This window comes from Mytilus galloprovincialis, chromosome 5 (assembly GCF_965363235.1).
Source record: "Mytilus galloprovincialis chromosome 5, xbMytGall1.hap1.1, whole genome shotgun sequence".
Lineage (NCBI taxonomy): Eukaryota > Metazoa > Mollusca > Bivalvia > Mytilida > Mytilidae > Mytilus > Mytilus galloprovincialis.
This window is the reverse complement of record NC_134842.1, coordinates 95,786,340-95,803,467: the sequence shown is the minus strand read 5'-3', so window position 1 is coordinate 95,803,467 and position 17,128 is coordinate 95,786,340.

Genomic DNA, 17,128 nt, shown 5'->3' with positions numbered 1-17,128 from the left:
CCTTCCGGTCACTATTGGTTGTCTTTATTTCACAATTCGGGGACTTCAACCACACTTTGTTTCAGAAGTTTGTTGACACTTGTCGCCACATACACAACAAATGCTACATGTTCCAGGGATTTCAATACAACTGTCTTAAAATAAATCAATAATGAAAAATGTGTTATAGGGATACATCTTATGTGACACCCATCAAATGCTTGAAATATTCAATCATTGTACAAACGAATACATTGTATGTCAGCTGGTCTACAACGTTAATTTATATTTAGGATGTTCCAATTTAATAACATTCACAAATAAATGGCAATATTTTATATTTGACAAAAAAATGCTCAGATATGTGAACACGTCTCTGTAAATCATGATAACATTATTATCGGCGATATATCCTCCTACCGCTTAAATAGATACCGCCATTTTAAAATTTGAATACTTAACCAAAACGAGACCTCTACACAATAATCATTTTTTGTAATTGTTAGCTTCATGTTTACCGCCTGTAATATACTAGTCAACATACAAACAATACACAAGTTTGAACGTTTGTAAAACTCCAATGTATCATTAAACATGTTAAATATAATAAATATGAATAACTGATAAATTATCCAACGAAAAACATTTATTAGCCAAGCAAATATATGATTATGATTATAAGAATCTGACCGAATTGGAAAGTTACAAAAATAAGTGTAGACACGTGCCTAACGTACCTTACGGCAGGTGCGCCCCTGGAAAAAAAAACAAGGTAAATCAAGTGTATGAATTGGACTAACAGTTTGTATGTTTGCTTAGTCCACACTCAAAGTTAGGGAAATATAAGAAAGAAGATGTGGTATGATTTCCAATGAGACAACTGTCCACAAGAGACCAAAATGACACAGACATTAACAACTATAGGTCACCATACGGCCTTCAACAATGAGCACAACCCATACCATAGTCAGCTATAAAGGGCCCAGATAAAACAATGTAAGACAATTAAAACGAAATCATATTACAATAATTATTATTATTTTAATGTAAAAAATGGAAGGGTTGAAATTCCTTGTCTTACTTGACTAGTAAAAAGATACCTACAAATCGCCTATAAATGTCGACCCTAGTAAATAAATCGATCGAGAATTTAGTCAGTGGTACACTTGAATATGACATTATGTTTTGATTTTTTTCTGAACTTAAATATTGATAAGAATAGATCTTTTCAAAGCGCTGATAGGGCCAATGCAGAATATTTAACTACGGCACTGTGGTCATAATGATTGCCAATTATCGGTCATTGTCAATTTGTTTTGTCCCTAAAACGCTTTTATTTTCTTAAATACAGAAACTTTTAAATGAAAATTTAATTCAACATTTTATATTTAATGGTTTATAATCGTTAAATAGTTCAAGCTTTCCAGGGTTGATATAAGATAGTCCGAGTTAACCGTTAGCATGGTGTCCAAAATTTCTCCGGACCGACTTGTCCAATAATTATCATTAAAGCGTTTGTCAGATAATGCTTGATTTGCCTCATACTAAACGCTAAGGTTAAATTGATGTTGATTTTTTAATATTAATAAATGATTTTTGAATATTAAAAAATCAGCGTATTATTTAATATTGAAATTCGATTTATTAATATCAAAAAATGATTTTTGTTTTTCTATTTTTTTTTTTTTTTATTTTTTAAATTCCTTTATTTCCATCAGTTGCTTGTTACATTGTCTTCAACAAGTCCAAGCTCCTTGTGAAGAATACATATAAATTTCAATTCTATTATATTAATAAATAAATCAAACATCAATCTAATAAATGTTTCTTAACATTAACTAAAAAATTATCTTCTTTTAACTTCTTTGAATAATACATTCGTTTTGTAAATTCTCTAATGAATAGACAAAAAACATCAAGTCTTTTCATTTTCTGATCAGATACATAGTAGGATTTATAAATTGAAAACCCAATAATAGTTATAAGAAAGTTAAAGCCAAAGTAATATTTATCAGATATTTTATAGCCAAAAACAATATCTTTCAATGTGAAATCTTTTTCAATATTAACTATTTGCAATAAATTATGAATTTTTCTCCAATAATCGTGTAAAAAAGAACATGTCATAAAGTAATGTTGATAATCTTCTTCAGTAAAGCATTTGTTACATAAATCATTGTCTGTTACCTTCCATCTAAATAATATTTTTTAGTAGGTAAAATGCTTTGTAAAAGTTTCCATCGATACATCTTCAATTTATTTTCTTCTAAATAGTAAAAAATAAAGTTGTACAATGGTTTCAAATGAAATTCTGTCTGTAATGGTAATACATTTAACCATACATTTATACCAATAGGTTTCTATTATATTTTTTAACATAAATCATTTATTAATATTAATAAATGATTTTTTAATATTAAGAAATAGGGAATAAATCCCACAACGGCTTGCCATACAAAAACACCGTGTTATTGAACACAGGGGACCGATTTTTTTGGCGGATGATAAAAGTGGGCACTTAATTTCGAAGGATTTCGTTGGATGGTGTAAACTTAACTTAATAAAAGAGGGACGAAAGATGCCCGAGGAACAGTCAAACTCAGAAATCGAAACACCATGGCTAGAAAAGAAAAAGACAAACAAACAAAAGTACATATTACACAACATAGTAAACTAAAGAATAAGCAACACAAACCCCACCAAAAACTAGGGGTGATCTCAGGTTCTCTGGAAGGGAAAGCAGATCCTGCTCCACATATGGCATTCGTCGTGTTGCTTAAGTTATAACAAATTCGGTAAACAGTCTAATTTGGTAGGTCTAATTCATGAAAGGGAAGGGGATTGTAGTTAGGACGTAAGGAACAAAGTCGATATCATTTGTGAAACGGTTATCCCATAACAGTCAACCAACTCATGATGGCGTCCGAAAAATTAACGAAAGGATGATTTCAACTTCACCATTTGGAACTCTTGGATAAATAGCTTCCTTGTCAGCAGCAACTCTCTAACAAGAAAATCATAATAGGAAATGCAAGCACTGGAATATCGTATCAATTGGGAGATAAATAACGTAAATGATGTAATGGTGTATAGCATATAGTGTATTGGTAGAAGGTGTATGATGCTACAGTGTATAGTGTACATGTAAGGAGAATGGTGTAATAGTGTAACTTGCTATCGGGAATGGTGTGAATGAATTGGGTACAACGTGTATTTAAAACTATGCAAAATATTGATGAGAACTGATTTTTAATGTTATACCTTAATTTACAATATGATCAATGCAGAAAATGTTTTTTTTCGGTTTTCGGTCATAGGACGGTTAAAAGAGGAGCTGTATATGTACAAAGGACTTATAATAAAATATTTGTGAATGTAAAACTATACTCTCTCTCTCTCTCTCTCTCTCTCTCTCTCTCTCTCTCTCTCTCTCTCTCTCTCTCTCTCTCTCTCTCCTCTCTCTCTCTCTCTCTCTCTCTCTCTCTCTCTCTCTCTCTCTCTCTCTCTCTCCTGTCGAAATGTAATTCATTAATGTGCTTTGAAAAACATTTAACAAACATTTAACAGCAGAAAATCTTCCTGTCACAGCAATGTATAATATAATAAACAAGTTTTACTATAGTATAAAGAACAAATAAAAAATATATAAATAAATCATGTATACACTATTTTAAGTCAAAATTTTCAAAACAAATGTTAGTGAGTAAATACTATTTATATTCGTGCACATCTTTCTTTGTTCCATCTAATTCTTCGTATTTGTTTGGATGTTCGTAGGAATTTGATTGAACATTTACGAAGTTCTTAAACGCATTGTCTCCACTCCGAAGATCCATACCATGAAAATACTCGCTATTTATTTTTTCGTAATCACTACATGATGACTTTATTTTGCGAAGCTTGACTTCTTCTGTTGATCTTTAAGAAAATTAGATTAAACATGTTAAAATGACTATAAAAAGCAACTGAATATTTCCAATTACATATCTTGAGAAGCACAAGAACGTCACTAATGAGTCTTTTGTAGGCAAAACGCGCGTCTTGCGCATTACAGAATTTCTATCCTGGTATATATGATGAGTTGATTTACAACCACTAGGTCGATGCCACTTCTGGTGGAGAACAAAATGACATAGAAATTAACAACTATAGGTCACCGTACGGCCTTCAAAAATAAGCAAAGCCCATACCGCATAGTCAGCTATTAAAGGCCCGAAATAAAAATGTTAATCAATTCAAACGAGAAAACTAACGTCCACATGTATGTACAAAAAAAATAAACCAAAAACAAATACTAGTATGTCATACGTAAACAAAGACAATCACCGAGTTACAGGCTACTGACTAGGAACATACACATCCATGCATAATGTAGCGGATTTTTAACATGTTAGCGGGATCGAACCCTCCCCAACCTGGGGCAGTGGTATAACAGTACAACATAAGAACGAACTATAAAAATCATTTGAAAAAGGCTAAACTCATCAGATGAACAAAAATACAAATGAACGTGACCGGGTACTTGTACATCCAAACAACAACAAAAAACAAAGATCTGAGAGTACTTGCATTTAACTGATTGCTAGTTGAAAGCCACTTAAAACTAATTAAAAAAAATATGCATCTTAGACTAAATTATTAATCTGTACACATCCAACTTCCAATGAATTTAGTGTAACTTAAGACGTCATAAATAGTAAGAGAAAAACATGACATTTGCATTCCAACGATTTTTTTGTCTAATCGATCAAAGCAAAATATAGTTAAAAATATTTTGATTTCTAATTAAATAGATAGAGCTGCAAAAGTAGTGCCATCTACACAGCTAAACTGACTGTGAAACTCTTAATTTACTATGCACATTTGATGACTTGAATTGTACATTTCATGTGAAAATTAAATAACATTTATGGAATTTATTCACAATCATGAAGGATTAAAATCTTGAAATGTCTATAGTTGCATGGCTCTAAAAGATTTTGATGCATTGATGTCTCGTTGATTTACAATATAATATTTGATCCATATTGTTCCTTCTAACATTTAACAGATGATTGTTTCATTTTTTAGAAAAACTAAATGTCATTTCATATCTAAATCTAGCCGGAAGATTGTTGACGATTGACTGTCATTTTTATTGTTTTAGGTTTTTCATAATTTCGATATAAGACAAATTTACCTTTCCGACAAAGTGTCAATTCTTCGAGTTACCATGTTTCCTAAAAATATTTTTACAAAATTACAGAAACTGATGTTATCTGTTTTGAATTTGTTGGTTGTACATTACAAATGTGTCTGTAATGTACTGTTCAATCAAATAAATAAAAAAAAAAAAAGGATTACTTTCTTGTTTTCAAATTTTTCTTCGAGATATATTTTTTCCAAAAGATCTTTGCTACAGTTTACAATAAAAAAAAAGTGGATAGCTTAAAAACTATATGTTTAGTAAGTCATAACAATGATACTTTAACTTTACGCAGTTATTATGTTATTTTATTGCGCTTTAATTTGCCATGATATTAATTTTTATTTATTTCATTTGAATCCTATTTTTATAACCATAGAATTCAAAACAGACAACATCAGTTTCGGTACCATACTCATGCAGCGAAAGAATCTGATTATATTTGTTATCTTAGGGATAAACATAACTGGTTATTATTTTGGAGAAGAAAATCTACGAATAAGATCAGATAACTTTATGATATAACGACAAAATGACATATTTTAGGGTTTCTTTTTATAAACAAGGATATAATCGAAAACTAGTAACATATATTTTTTGGACCTTTTGGATTATAGCTCTTCATCTTTTATATAAGCTTTGGATTTCAAATATTTTGGCCACGAGCATCACTGAAGAGACATGTATTGTCGAAATGCGCATCTGGTGCAAGAAAATTGGTACCGTTAATTTTATATAAAAAAAAACAGAATATATATACAACAGATATTTGTTGATGATTCCTTATAGTATCTGCACAACAGTTTCAACTTTTTTACCTTCAAAAACACCTGATAGTGTAGGTCCAAAGGGCTCATTTTTTTATTTTTACATTTAGTGTTTTGTACACTTTTGTTTGTTTTGGCGTTTTGTTTCTTTTGACAATAGCGCTGGTTGAATTTTTGTAGACGTTTTTCTTCATATACCCTTCTTACTTTACTTCGCAATAAAAAAATAATAATACAAACCTTTTTTGTTCCGACATATTTTACAAACAGCACCAGAAATTAGGACCACGAAGAAGACACAAGCAAATGATCCTGATGCATAGTAGATTAGTCGTACATGGAAATTATCTGCAACAAAAAGAATGGCAAATCAAAAGCTCGAAAAATGGACAACAAGTGTCATATTCCTGACTCAGTACATCAATTCTTTTATGTTGATAATTGTTAGATTAAACCAGGTTTTGGAGCAAACTAATCCTCACACTAGCATTACATTCGCATAAAATTCCATTATATTGACAGCTATGTCTGAAAAAAACCAAACAGACATCAAAGGTAAAATTGTCAAAAATAACATTGTTTTGTTACCTTAATCACTTTAAAAACAAATAAATATATGAACAACATTTAACATGGCACAAAACACAATGACTTTGCGTATAAGTTCTAAGCCATAACATATGAAACAAGGAAATAAAAAAGCATATAGAAAAGCATATTAGCAAAAATGAAGGATACAAATACTAAAATTATTAAAGAACGATTGCACAATGACGGAATGTAAAAGTACAGATTTTCATAAAATGGATATCACTAAAATAGACTAAACAGTAAAAGTAATATTTAGAAAGACAAATAAAAGAGTACTATGACACGTTAATAAGATGATAAACAATTTCAGTACTCAGAATCCATACTTCAAGACCGTCGTGTATTATATAGTGACGTTTTACAAAGTCTGAATAGTTACTGTATCCTCATGAAAACTAAATAAGTTTGGAAATGTATATCCCATATGTAGGTGAAGTTAGTATATTGCTACTAAGGTGATGGAAATTGATTATTTCAAAATTAAAATCGTCTCGTTTGTCATAGATTATGATACTGAGACGATCGTGTATGTCAAATTCGAGGTATCAGTTTAAAAATAAGACGGAGGAAGCCGTGTCTGTTTTTTTTTAATTTCTAGTCTTGGGGGATAAATGAATGGAACCTTTTCAGAAAAATTTGGAATGTTAATGAAAAGAACATCAATATATCTGAATGTGAAATTAAATAACCTGGTTTCTTTGATCTACTTATTTTGATGAGTGTCTGAAGGAATTCTGATTCATATAAAAAAGAAGACGTCGGCAAGGAGAGGCACACGGTTCGTTCCAACAAGAAGGCCGACATTTTTCTGATAAAGTCTACCTCCATATTCAACAAATATTTTTTTAAATAGATTTCTAAATGCATTTTGTTTTAAATAAAACATTTTATAGAGGAAGTATGGATCGTTCAACTGATTTTTTTTTCTTTCCTTGTTTATTTATGGTTTGTATTGTTTTCTTTTTCTTTACGTTTTGTAAATACCAATGCTTTCTTTAAAATGTATATTGATTAACGGATTTTGTTTTAGAACAGAATCGTGAATGAGGCTTTTTTTAATATATTGAAAATCGTAAATAAAGCACAGTCTTTGCAGTTTTAAATGCTTATAAAATTTTGAAAGTGTATCATTTTAACAAAACACCAATGCGGGAAAATAAATACCAACCCGATTGATTTGAAACCTTTAAGTTAAAGTTTGTTGTATTCTCGAATTCGGCAGCCATTGTTCCAAATGCATTCTGTATTTGACAACTGAAGACATGTCGTCCACTTCCCTCGTAATTATGTATAGTTAAAGACGTCAGAAAACCTTTCTGTTTGACATTTTTCATATGGATTTCGTGTTCAATTTCACTTTTATGAACCAACTGGGTAAAACGGGTATCATTTTTTACAATCACTTTGTCACCTTGGTACCATATAATTGATTCTGGCTTTGGATCTGACAGAAAATACAATAATAGCGACACTGAATCCTTCGTAGTAGTAACTGATCGTTTACTTATGACTGGTTGATCTAAAAAAAAAAAGGTAAAGGAAAGTATTAACATCATCGTTCAGAAGTAATTTTCATGTGTTTGTGATAGTCGCGAATTTAGCGAATGATCCACTTTACAGTATTCGAATTCTGAAATAAAATTGGTAATGCATGACTGAAATAGATACATATGAATTCAAACAATTAATAACATTATTGTAAATGTTCAGCCACAATTTTTGTTAAAAGTCGTATCCAGGACGCTGAGAAAGGTACAATTAATTTCCTCAAGATCTGTATTGATGGTAATGATTAAGTATCGGAACATAGGAACCGAAGGTGTAATGTATTTTTATTTGTAATTTTGAAGGTTTCGCGATGGAGCTGTTGTTATATCTTTAGGTAAGGTGTGTATTGTTTGTTCTTTCAATGATACTGGTATTGTGAATTTGTAACTGTCTTTCCTATCTCTCTTGTTGTTGTCTTTTTGTTTTAGACTTAAAAGTTTTTTAACTGCTTTTCATGTCATCCATCAGAAAATATAGATTTTATTCATGAAGGTAAGGTCATAATTTATAATTCTAGAAACTTTCTTTTTTTTTTATGGACGGGGGTATTTTTAGAGCGAACATGATGAAAGTTTTTATTGTAACGTTTCCGTTTTCAAATAAAATAAAATCATTCCAAAATGCACTAAGAGGTAGTTTTAGAAATGTCGTTCCGTGACCACATTTTCAATAGTTTAGAGTGCACCTAGTTACGATTATTTCAAAAATTTGAAATTGATACAACATTTATATCAAAGGCAGGAGTTTACGATGGACGTTTTAACAACTTTGACTGGCTATATAAAGGAAAGACTAGTCTTTGCTTGCTTAGGATACTATCTTTTAATTCTAAGTATATCATATGTTTTAGTATATAATGCGTTTACCTCAGTTTTAGTTTGTTACCCCGATTTTGTTTTTTGTCCATAGATTTATGAGTTTTGAACAGCGGTATACTACTGTTGCCTTTATTTAGTATTGTCGTTATTAAGGCTAAACTTTTTTCAAATAATACCTTGCTGTAGGGGTTGTAGAGCAGGTTGTATTTGCAAAAAAACTATTGTCAACCGAGATGAGCCAAGGTTGACATACTGCTCTTTGAACCTTTTAGCTATGTGTTATCTCATGTTTTATACAATTGTATGTTTTAGATTTAAAATCATTGATATTTTTTTTAATTCTTCCTTAAGAAAAATCAAATATTGTTTTCAATTCAATAATTGGCTTTTACGATATTGATGTTTTGACTCTGCACTAGAGGAAGACATTCATTAAAAAGTCATCAACTTAGCAAAATTCTATATCAACATATCCCTCTCGTATAAATAAAACTGTAATTTTTGCATTTGGTATATTCAAACCTAAACTTCATTCTTTCTTACCATGAACAGTAACATGAACACTAGCCGAATATTCTTTATTTGTTGTACTCCATTTACAAACATAATCCCCTGCGTCTCGGTTATCACAAAACGATATTTGGAGAAATGAGCAGTTCTCCCTCTTTGTTCCAGAGAATGTTCTTAATGTAATTTCATTTATCTGATGTAACCACATAGTTGAAAAGCTCGATGTTGGTTCTTCTAATGTTATCGCACATTCCAGATCTATATGTGACGAAATATTACAGATCGGGTGTGGCGGCGTCAATAATACAGGCGTTGCTACAAGATAAATACAAATCATATAAGGAAACATATTGAGTATTGTTATATTTTGAAAAGAGCGTTACTGATAAGTAAGTCTGTGTGTGTTTGGCACATAAAAACTGGAAATGATAATGTTAATATAAGGCCTTCTTAAACGTTTTCTATAACTAAACATAAACAAAAATAAAATGAATATTTCAATAAGAACAATGAAATTGTTAAGGCAACGTAGCTATTAAACAAGTATATGCGACCATTTAATCCGAAGTTGGATGAAGAAACTCTTCAATTAATGCATTGATAAATTTCATTTTCTGCTTTTAGACTAGTTTATGTCACGAAAAAAGGACGGCATACAAATGAAACACACTAAAGTTTAATCAATAGTTTTTCTTCTCGTTTCAAAGTGGGATTATATTTCATTGAATGACGTTTTATGTACAGGTTTTAATTTATCTTTTATGTTATCGTTTAAATGAAACATATGACATTTCTGTTGATTCCATCAAGTCATTATAATAATGTTTCATTTCTTCATATATTTTTTCTTCATAATTACGGTAAGAAGTATAAAATAAAGAAAAACAATACAAGAATAGTATTAGAACAATAAAAGAGTATTCAAAGAGTCTTCATATATTCTATGAAAGTTCCCCAAAGTTTTTTGCTATCCTTTTAATGATGGTTTGTTTACCAAATTGAATTATGTTTTTTATATGCATTTTTATCTGAAAAGAAACAGCCAGAAACCTCTGAAAATTATATGCACTTTTGATTGCTCTATGATTTTAATACTCATAAAACTAACTAATTATTTGTACAACTATATTTCAATATAAATGTCGCTGTTAATACAAGGATATAAGATACGTATGCACATTTTTATTTGAAGTAAATGATAAAAGAATCATGGAATTATGGAATTATAGTTTTCAATCGTGGACTAATAATACATAGAAAAACGTCAGTTTATAATGTGATATGAATTTTTGATTTTTTAAAATCTTTTTAGTTTAGTTTAACTGAAACTGATAACTCTAACTCTAAACATTCTGTTAGATAAATACGATTTTCTGCAAATAAAAGTTAGGGAAATGTTAACAATTCAATGTGTTATAGGTTGCACTTTGTAAAAACAGATGTTTCTCAAACCACACCTCTTTTGGAATGATATATAATATACATAGATCATTTGATTTTTTGACATACTGGTTCCCAAAAATTATTTCTGTGTTTCACCTCATAGAGACATAATTTGAGACTGTTACCAGTATAAAAATATACTATTGCGGTGACAAATGAATTCTAACGTAGACAAAAAGCAAAGGTAGGGGTAATACCTAATTTTAGAATAAGTTCAAAGTCTAACAAGTTTTGGCATATACATGGAATAGTAAAACGTATGTCGCATAATTGTATTGTCTATATTTACAAACACGAACCTATATATAGATACCGAAACAGTAATATCAACTTACATTTCAATTCAATATAATGTTTATAGCTTCCTATATTGTTCCTTACTATAAAGTAATATCTTCCTAAATGACTGCTTCTTTCTGGAACAATTGTCGAAAATAATGTGAATATTTCTTCCGAGGCTTTTTGTACATCCCATACACCAAGTTTCCCGCCTGCGTTTGTTGCCCATGAGGTTTGAGGCTTCTTGAAACTTGAAATTTCAATTGAGACGTTACAAGGTTTCCCTAGTTCTACTTCATATATATGTTGATCAATGTTTCCCCTGTCTAGTTCGTATGGTTTGTCTGAAAATTATAGTACACGGAAATTTGTTATGAGAAATTAAAAACAATTTCAGGCAAATTTTACTCCAACCGTCATCAAAAGTGAAATTTGGTTTTGGTACTTTTTGATCTTGAAAATCTTTTCCTATGGACGAATGACCTTAACATTGTTTGACAATAGAATTACGGTATTTTCTTAATATTTAGGTTTTTTAATGAGAGCATCGTATAGAAATTGATAGTAAATGCATATAGCTGACCATCGTTTTGGGTGATTGGTTAAAAGAAATAAACAAAAATACCGAACTCCAATGTGAAATAAAAACGTGGGTAGTCCATAAGCACGGACAAAATCAAACGTAAGATTTTATAAAACAACAACAAGAATGAAAACAACTGTCATATTTCTGACTTGGTACAGGCAGAAAATAGTGGGTGAATCTCGATTTTAATGTATTATTTAATAATGTCCTCCATGAAAAAATGTCCACCGGACACATTTTGACAATATTTACTTATTTACATGTGTCCTGGACACAATTTCCTATGAAAACATGTCCCCAGGTATGAAAACAGGTATGATCATAACCTTAATATTGTCCAGGTGACATTTTTTTAACAGGACATTGTGTCCGCCATGGCATTTTTTGATATAATTAAAGTATTAAATGATATCCATTGCCTTGGCGCATTTTAACTTTAATTACGAATTTGAATTAATTGTTACTTTGACATACAAATTGTCTCATTGGCACTCATTATCATACCATCCTTATCTCCATATCTATATATTTTAATATAATTATATACATGTATAATTCAAACTCAAATAAGTAACAGATGCTGTTCAGTTTTATTTTCCTTGGAGGACACAATTTCATAACATTAACTACGCAAATTTGTTCTGCAGATTGACCATACTTCACAACTGTTGCGGTAAAATGCTGTCCACTTAGGCATGTTAGAAGACAATATTTCATGGCAATGAACATTATTTATTTTCTTTTGCCTTTTTCTCTGACACAATAAATATAATAAAGTTCTTCATATTTGATTTAACACTTCCATTCTTATTTTTATTCTTTCGTTGTCATAATCATTTGCTGGGAAATTTTTACAACTTAAATTTGTCTATATTTACTTCCATCCATTATTTATTTGTATATTGATCAATTTCTCATCAATCCTTCATATTTTAATTAATAGTCAAGTATAAAAAAAAACTTATAAGGACCTTTGTATTGCTACCCTTGGAGGACACAATATAATACCAAACACTATGAAAATGTGTCCTGTGAGTGGACACTCTTTCATATTGTTAGCAGTAAAACTCTGTCCTTTTGAAGGACACCCTTCCATGGCAATGGACATTATTAAATACCAAATTTCATTGAAAAACTGTCAACGTGGACACTTTTTCACAGGACACTATTATGTCTTAAATTAAATCTATTTAGAGTATTTGCTAAGAAACTTAAGTGTGGAGCGCTTTTTCAAAAAATCTTTTTTGTCGAAACATATATTAAAATTACATCAGCGTAGTAACATACAATTGATGCATTTGCATATTGCCTAATCTGTACATTCTAAAATTTATGTATGTTTTTCCGTGACACTAGGGCACATAATTTAGATTTTATACGATTGACATTATAGGAAAAATATCTTCTGCTTTGGATGGGTATTAACTGCCAAAAAGGAATGTTATTAGAGCGGGAAATATACGCGGTAATTTAATTGTTAAATTATTTTTAAAGGTTAATAAGCAATACTTAACAATATAAGATCGACTATGTCTGAGATAGTTTCAATTTTTGTACTGCCAAAAAAATTGAAAACACAGAATTACTGAACTCCGAGGAAAATTCAAAAAGAAAAGTCCCAAATCAAATGGCAAAATCAAAAGTTCAAACACATCAAACGAAGGGATAACAACTGTCATATTCCTGACTTGGTACAGGCATTTTTTTTATGTAGAAAATGGTGGATTGAACCTGGTTTTATAGCTAGCTAAAGCTCTCACTTGTATGACAGTCTCATCAAATTCCATTATATTGTCAACGATGCGTGAACAAAACAAACAGGCACAGTAGGTAAAAATGTCAAAAATAGGGGTACAGCAGTCAACATTGCGTTTTCATCTGAATCACTAGAAAACAACAAATGTAACGAAGAAGCACAAAAAGGCATACATCAAATTAAACATCCTCGTTTCGCTTATAGTATACGATTTTATATATCTATGTAAAATCCATCCATAAACGATAGAAAGTTTTAAGTACTGGTGTAAAATTGCGCGTTTGAAATTCGCACAGGTAGACATAAAATAATTTTATGATTCCGGTCATCATCAGCTAGTTATTTATCAGAATCTACACATACATTTCAGAAGAAAAAAATAACCTGATAACAAACAAATGTTGTTCTTGAAAGTGACTGTATACACGCAAATATATTGACTACATAATGTATCATTGTAAGAGGTGTCGATTTAAGATACGAAGATATAGTATGATCGACCAGCTTGAGACCCTTTGACGAGGATGTAACATAATTTATCTCTTTCCTCCTCTACATTTCTAAGAATATGACTGGTTAATAGCAACCGATTGTAGACTGTGTAAATTCTATATTACTTAGTAGGCGGGTCTTAAAAACAACACAGTATTGGGAATAATCTTACAGGTTTCAACAAACGACAAAATTGATAATGTACGATTGAAATAAATTCATGAAACACATCTTTAGCTAACAAGTTGTAATTGTTTGCATTTGTTTTTGTACAGATTAATGGAAGTAGGTTCCTAATACTAACATTATTGAAGACTTAATCACTTTTATATATAAACTCATCATAGATAAATAGATAAATTTTGTTTACACGCCGGACGCGCATTTCGTCTACAAAAAACTCATCAGTGACGCTCGAATCCAAAAAAGTTAAAAAGGTCAAATAAAGTACGAAGTTGAAGAGCACTGAGGACCAAAATTCCTAAACGTTTTGCCAAATACAGCCATATGCAACTAGTTCAAATACCACATGTTAAGATAGTCGGTGAGATAAATTTGTATTAGACAGCCCGCATAACCATCGGACTACTTCATCGGCATAAGGTAAACTACCAAATGCAATAAGATTTACAACAAGAACTATCTTTAAAAAAGATATCCGACGTATTTAAATTTGAGTATATGTTCAAAACTATCATTTTGATAACCTTCAGAAGCACAAAGATACCATTTAGATAACGTTTTCTCTGCTTGTGTTCAGTATTCTGGGTCCTCGTATCTTTCTGTTTACATTCACCAAAACCCTGCGGAAATCTCACATGCGTAGGTGCGTTCTAAAAGTCATGTACGTTCTTACAACCAAGTTTACATTAAAAATTATATAATTGTCCCGAATAAACAGCTGTCACGGATGCAAAGAGCTGTTGGAGAAACAATTATTTTAATAAAAATAAAAATCTTTGTAATATCTAGTCAAATATTTATAGTTTTTCACTTGCTTTCCATCACGATATAATTAACGAGACGTTTTTTTCACACACAACCAAATCACCCACCATGACAGCATTTTGTCCAATCACAGAAAGGATTTTCGAGCATGCGTATTCTGTTGCCATAGTTAAGCGTCCTTAAGTTCAAAGGGCACAAACCGAAACTATACCGACTACGTCGGAAAAAGAACAGAATACAGCCCATGACCACCAATGGGTCTTACTTCCTTTTGAGAAAATTTATGAGTCATTTCAATTTTCTAAAGTATAGGAAAAGCCATAAAGTAAATATTCCATTTTCGCCATCACGAAGGTTAGTCGAAGATACATGCACATCTCGATTTATTGTGGAATAAAAGATGAGTTTTTATGATTGGCAATGACACAATTATCCACTAGAGACCAAAGGATGGGGATGCTATTAACTATCGTTCACCATACATGCACGTACTTCAACAATGAACAAAACACATAAACTTTTATGAAATTGAGAATGGACATGGGAAATATGTCAAAGAGACCGGCGTTTTGCATTTGCGCCTATCTGCATTTCATTTGCGCCGATTTTTTTACAGGTAAATTACAGGTAAATTAAAGATGAATGTTAAATATCTTTTTATCATTATAGACCTCTTCCGTAAGCCATGAATACTATGAATTTTTAATCATAACATGTATATATATAACTGTTGTCTCCTGCTCACCACGGGGAGGTGGAAGTAGAATCTCTGGCAGGATAGGTCAATTTAAAATCACTATGTTCACATACTTTAAAATCAAAAAGTAAAAACCTAAGATAAAAGCACTCGTTTGTACTAAAATAACGAATACAACATATATTTACAACATTCAAAACCATAAAAACGGAATATATATACATTAAAATCATATATCTTGTCGAGAATTTATAGTCAACTTTTTATATATTCCTTTCGTGTGATTTCTTCTCTTCTATATTTGTCATAATTGTAAATAACGAAATCCATCTTTTCTTTCTGTGGCTTATGTACTGATGCGGCATTTCTAAAGTTCTCATTTTAACACGTAACGGCCTGGATTTGTTCATGGTGGTGATGGTAAAACAAGTTCAAGGTTTATTACATGTACAAGTATCAACTCACCTGTGTTAGACTGTAAATGCAATTAGGAGCAAATATATAAAATCGGCGCAAATGAAAAAATTAAATCGGCGGAAATGAAAGAATTGAAAATTTCAAAATCGGCGCAAATGCCATACGCCCAAAGACAACAAAATCAACCAAAGAGAAGACAATATTCACTATTAAAATCCATAAAAGGTCACGACAGGACAAAATATGAAACCATTAAAAGAAAAACAACGGTCTGATTAATGCTACAAAATTCCCCTACCAATCACGGAACGACAACCACTTAACTACTGGTTCTTGACTCGGGACCGACACAAAAAGAATATTGCTGGGTTATTATAACCTTGTGTACACTTTTAGCACATTGAACGCGAATCTATCATTTCTATGTAATGTAATATATTTGCACTATTATCTATGCACATTCGCATTTATACAGATTTTAACTCTCAAAGGAAAATAGTTTATATCCAAGATTTTTGGAATACATGCAATTTCACTTCAAATTACTTAATAGTAGCCTTAATATGATATTCTTATGCGACAGTACACAAATATTATTCGTTAATCTTCATTTACAATTTCTTTAGAAACAAGCTTCATAGTATGGAAAGAGAGCTAACTCTAGCTGATTTTACAAATTGTCACTCAACTAAAATTTTATACAAGCATAGGCGTTGTGAAAGTATTAGATCCAGTTAAGTGACTACCTCATCGGCATAAGTTAGTCTGATGGTTAATTACCGGATGCGATAAAAAAAAGAATTGAAATGGGAAATGTGTGAAAGACACAGCAACCCGACCAAAGAGCAGAAAACAGTCCAAGACCACCAATGGGTCTTACTTCATTTTTGAGAAAAATATAAGTCATTATAATTTCCTAAAGTATAAAAAAAACACCATTAAGTAAATATTCCCTTTCAGCCGTTACGAAGGTAAGTCAAAGATACATGAGCATCCCGATTTATTGGGGAAAAAAGTTGAGTTTGTATGATTGGCAATGAGACAAATATCCACTAGAGACGTACGGATGAGAATGGTAGTAGATATCGGTCACCATACATGCACGTACTTCA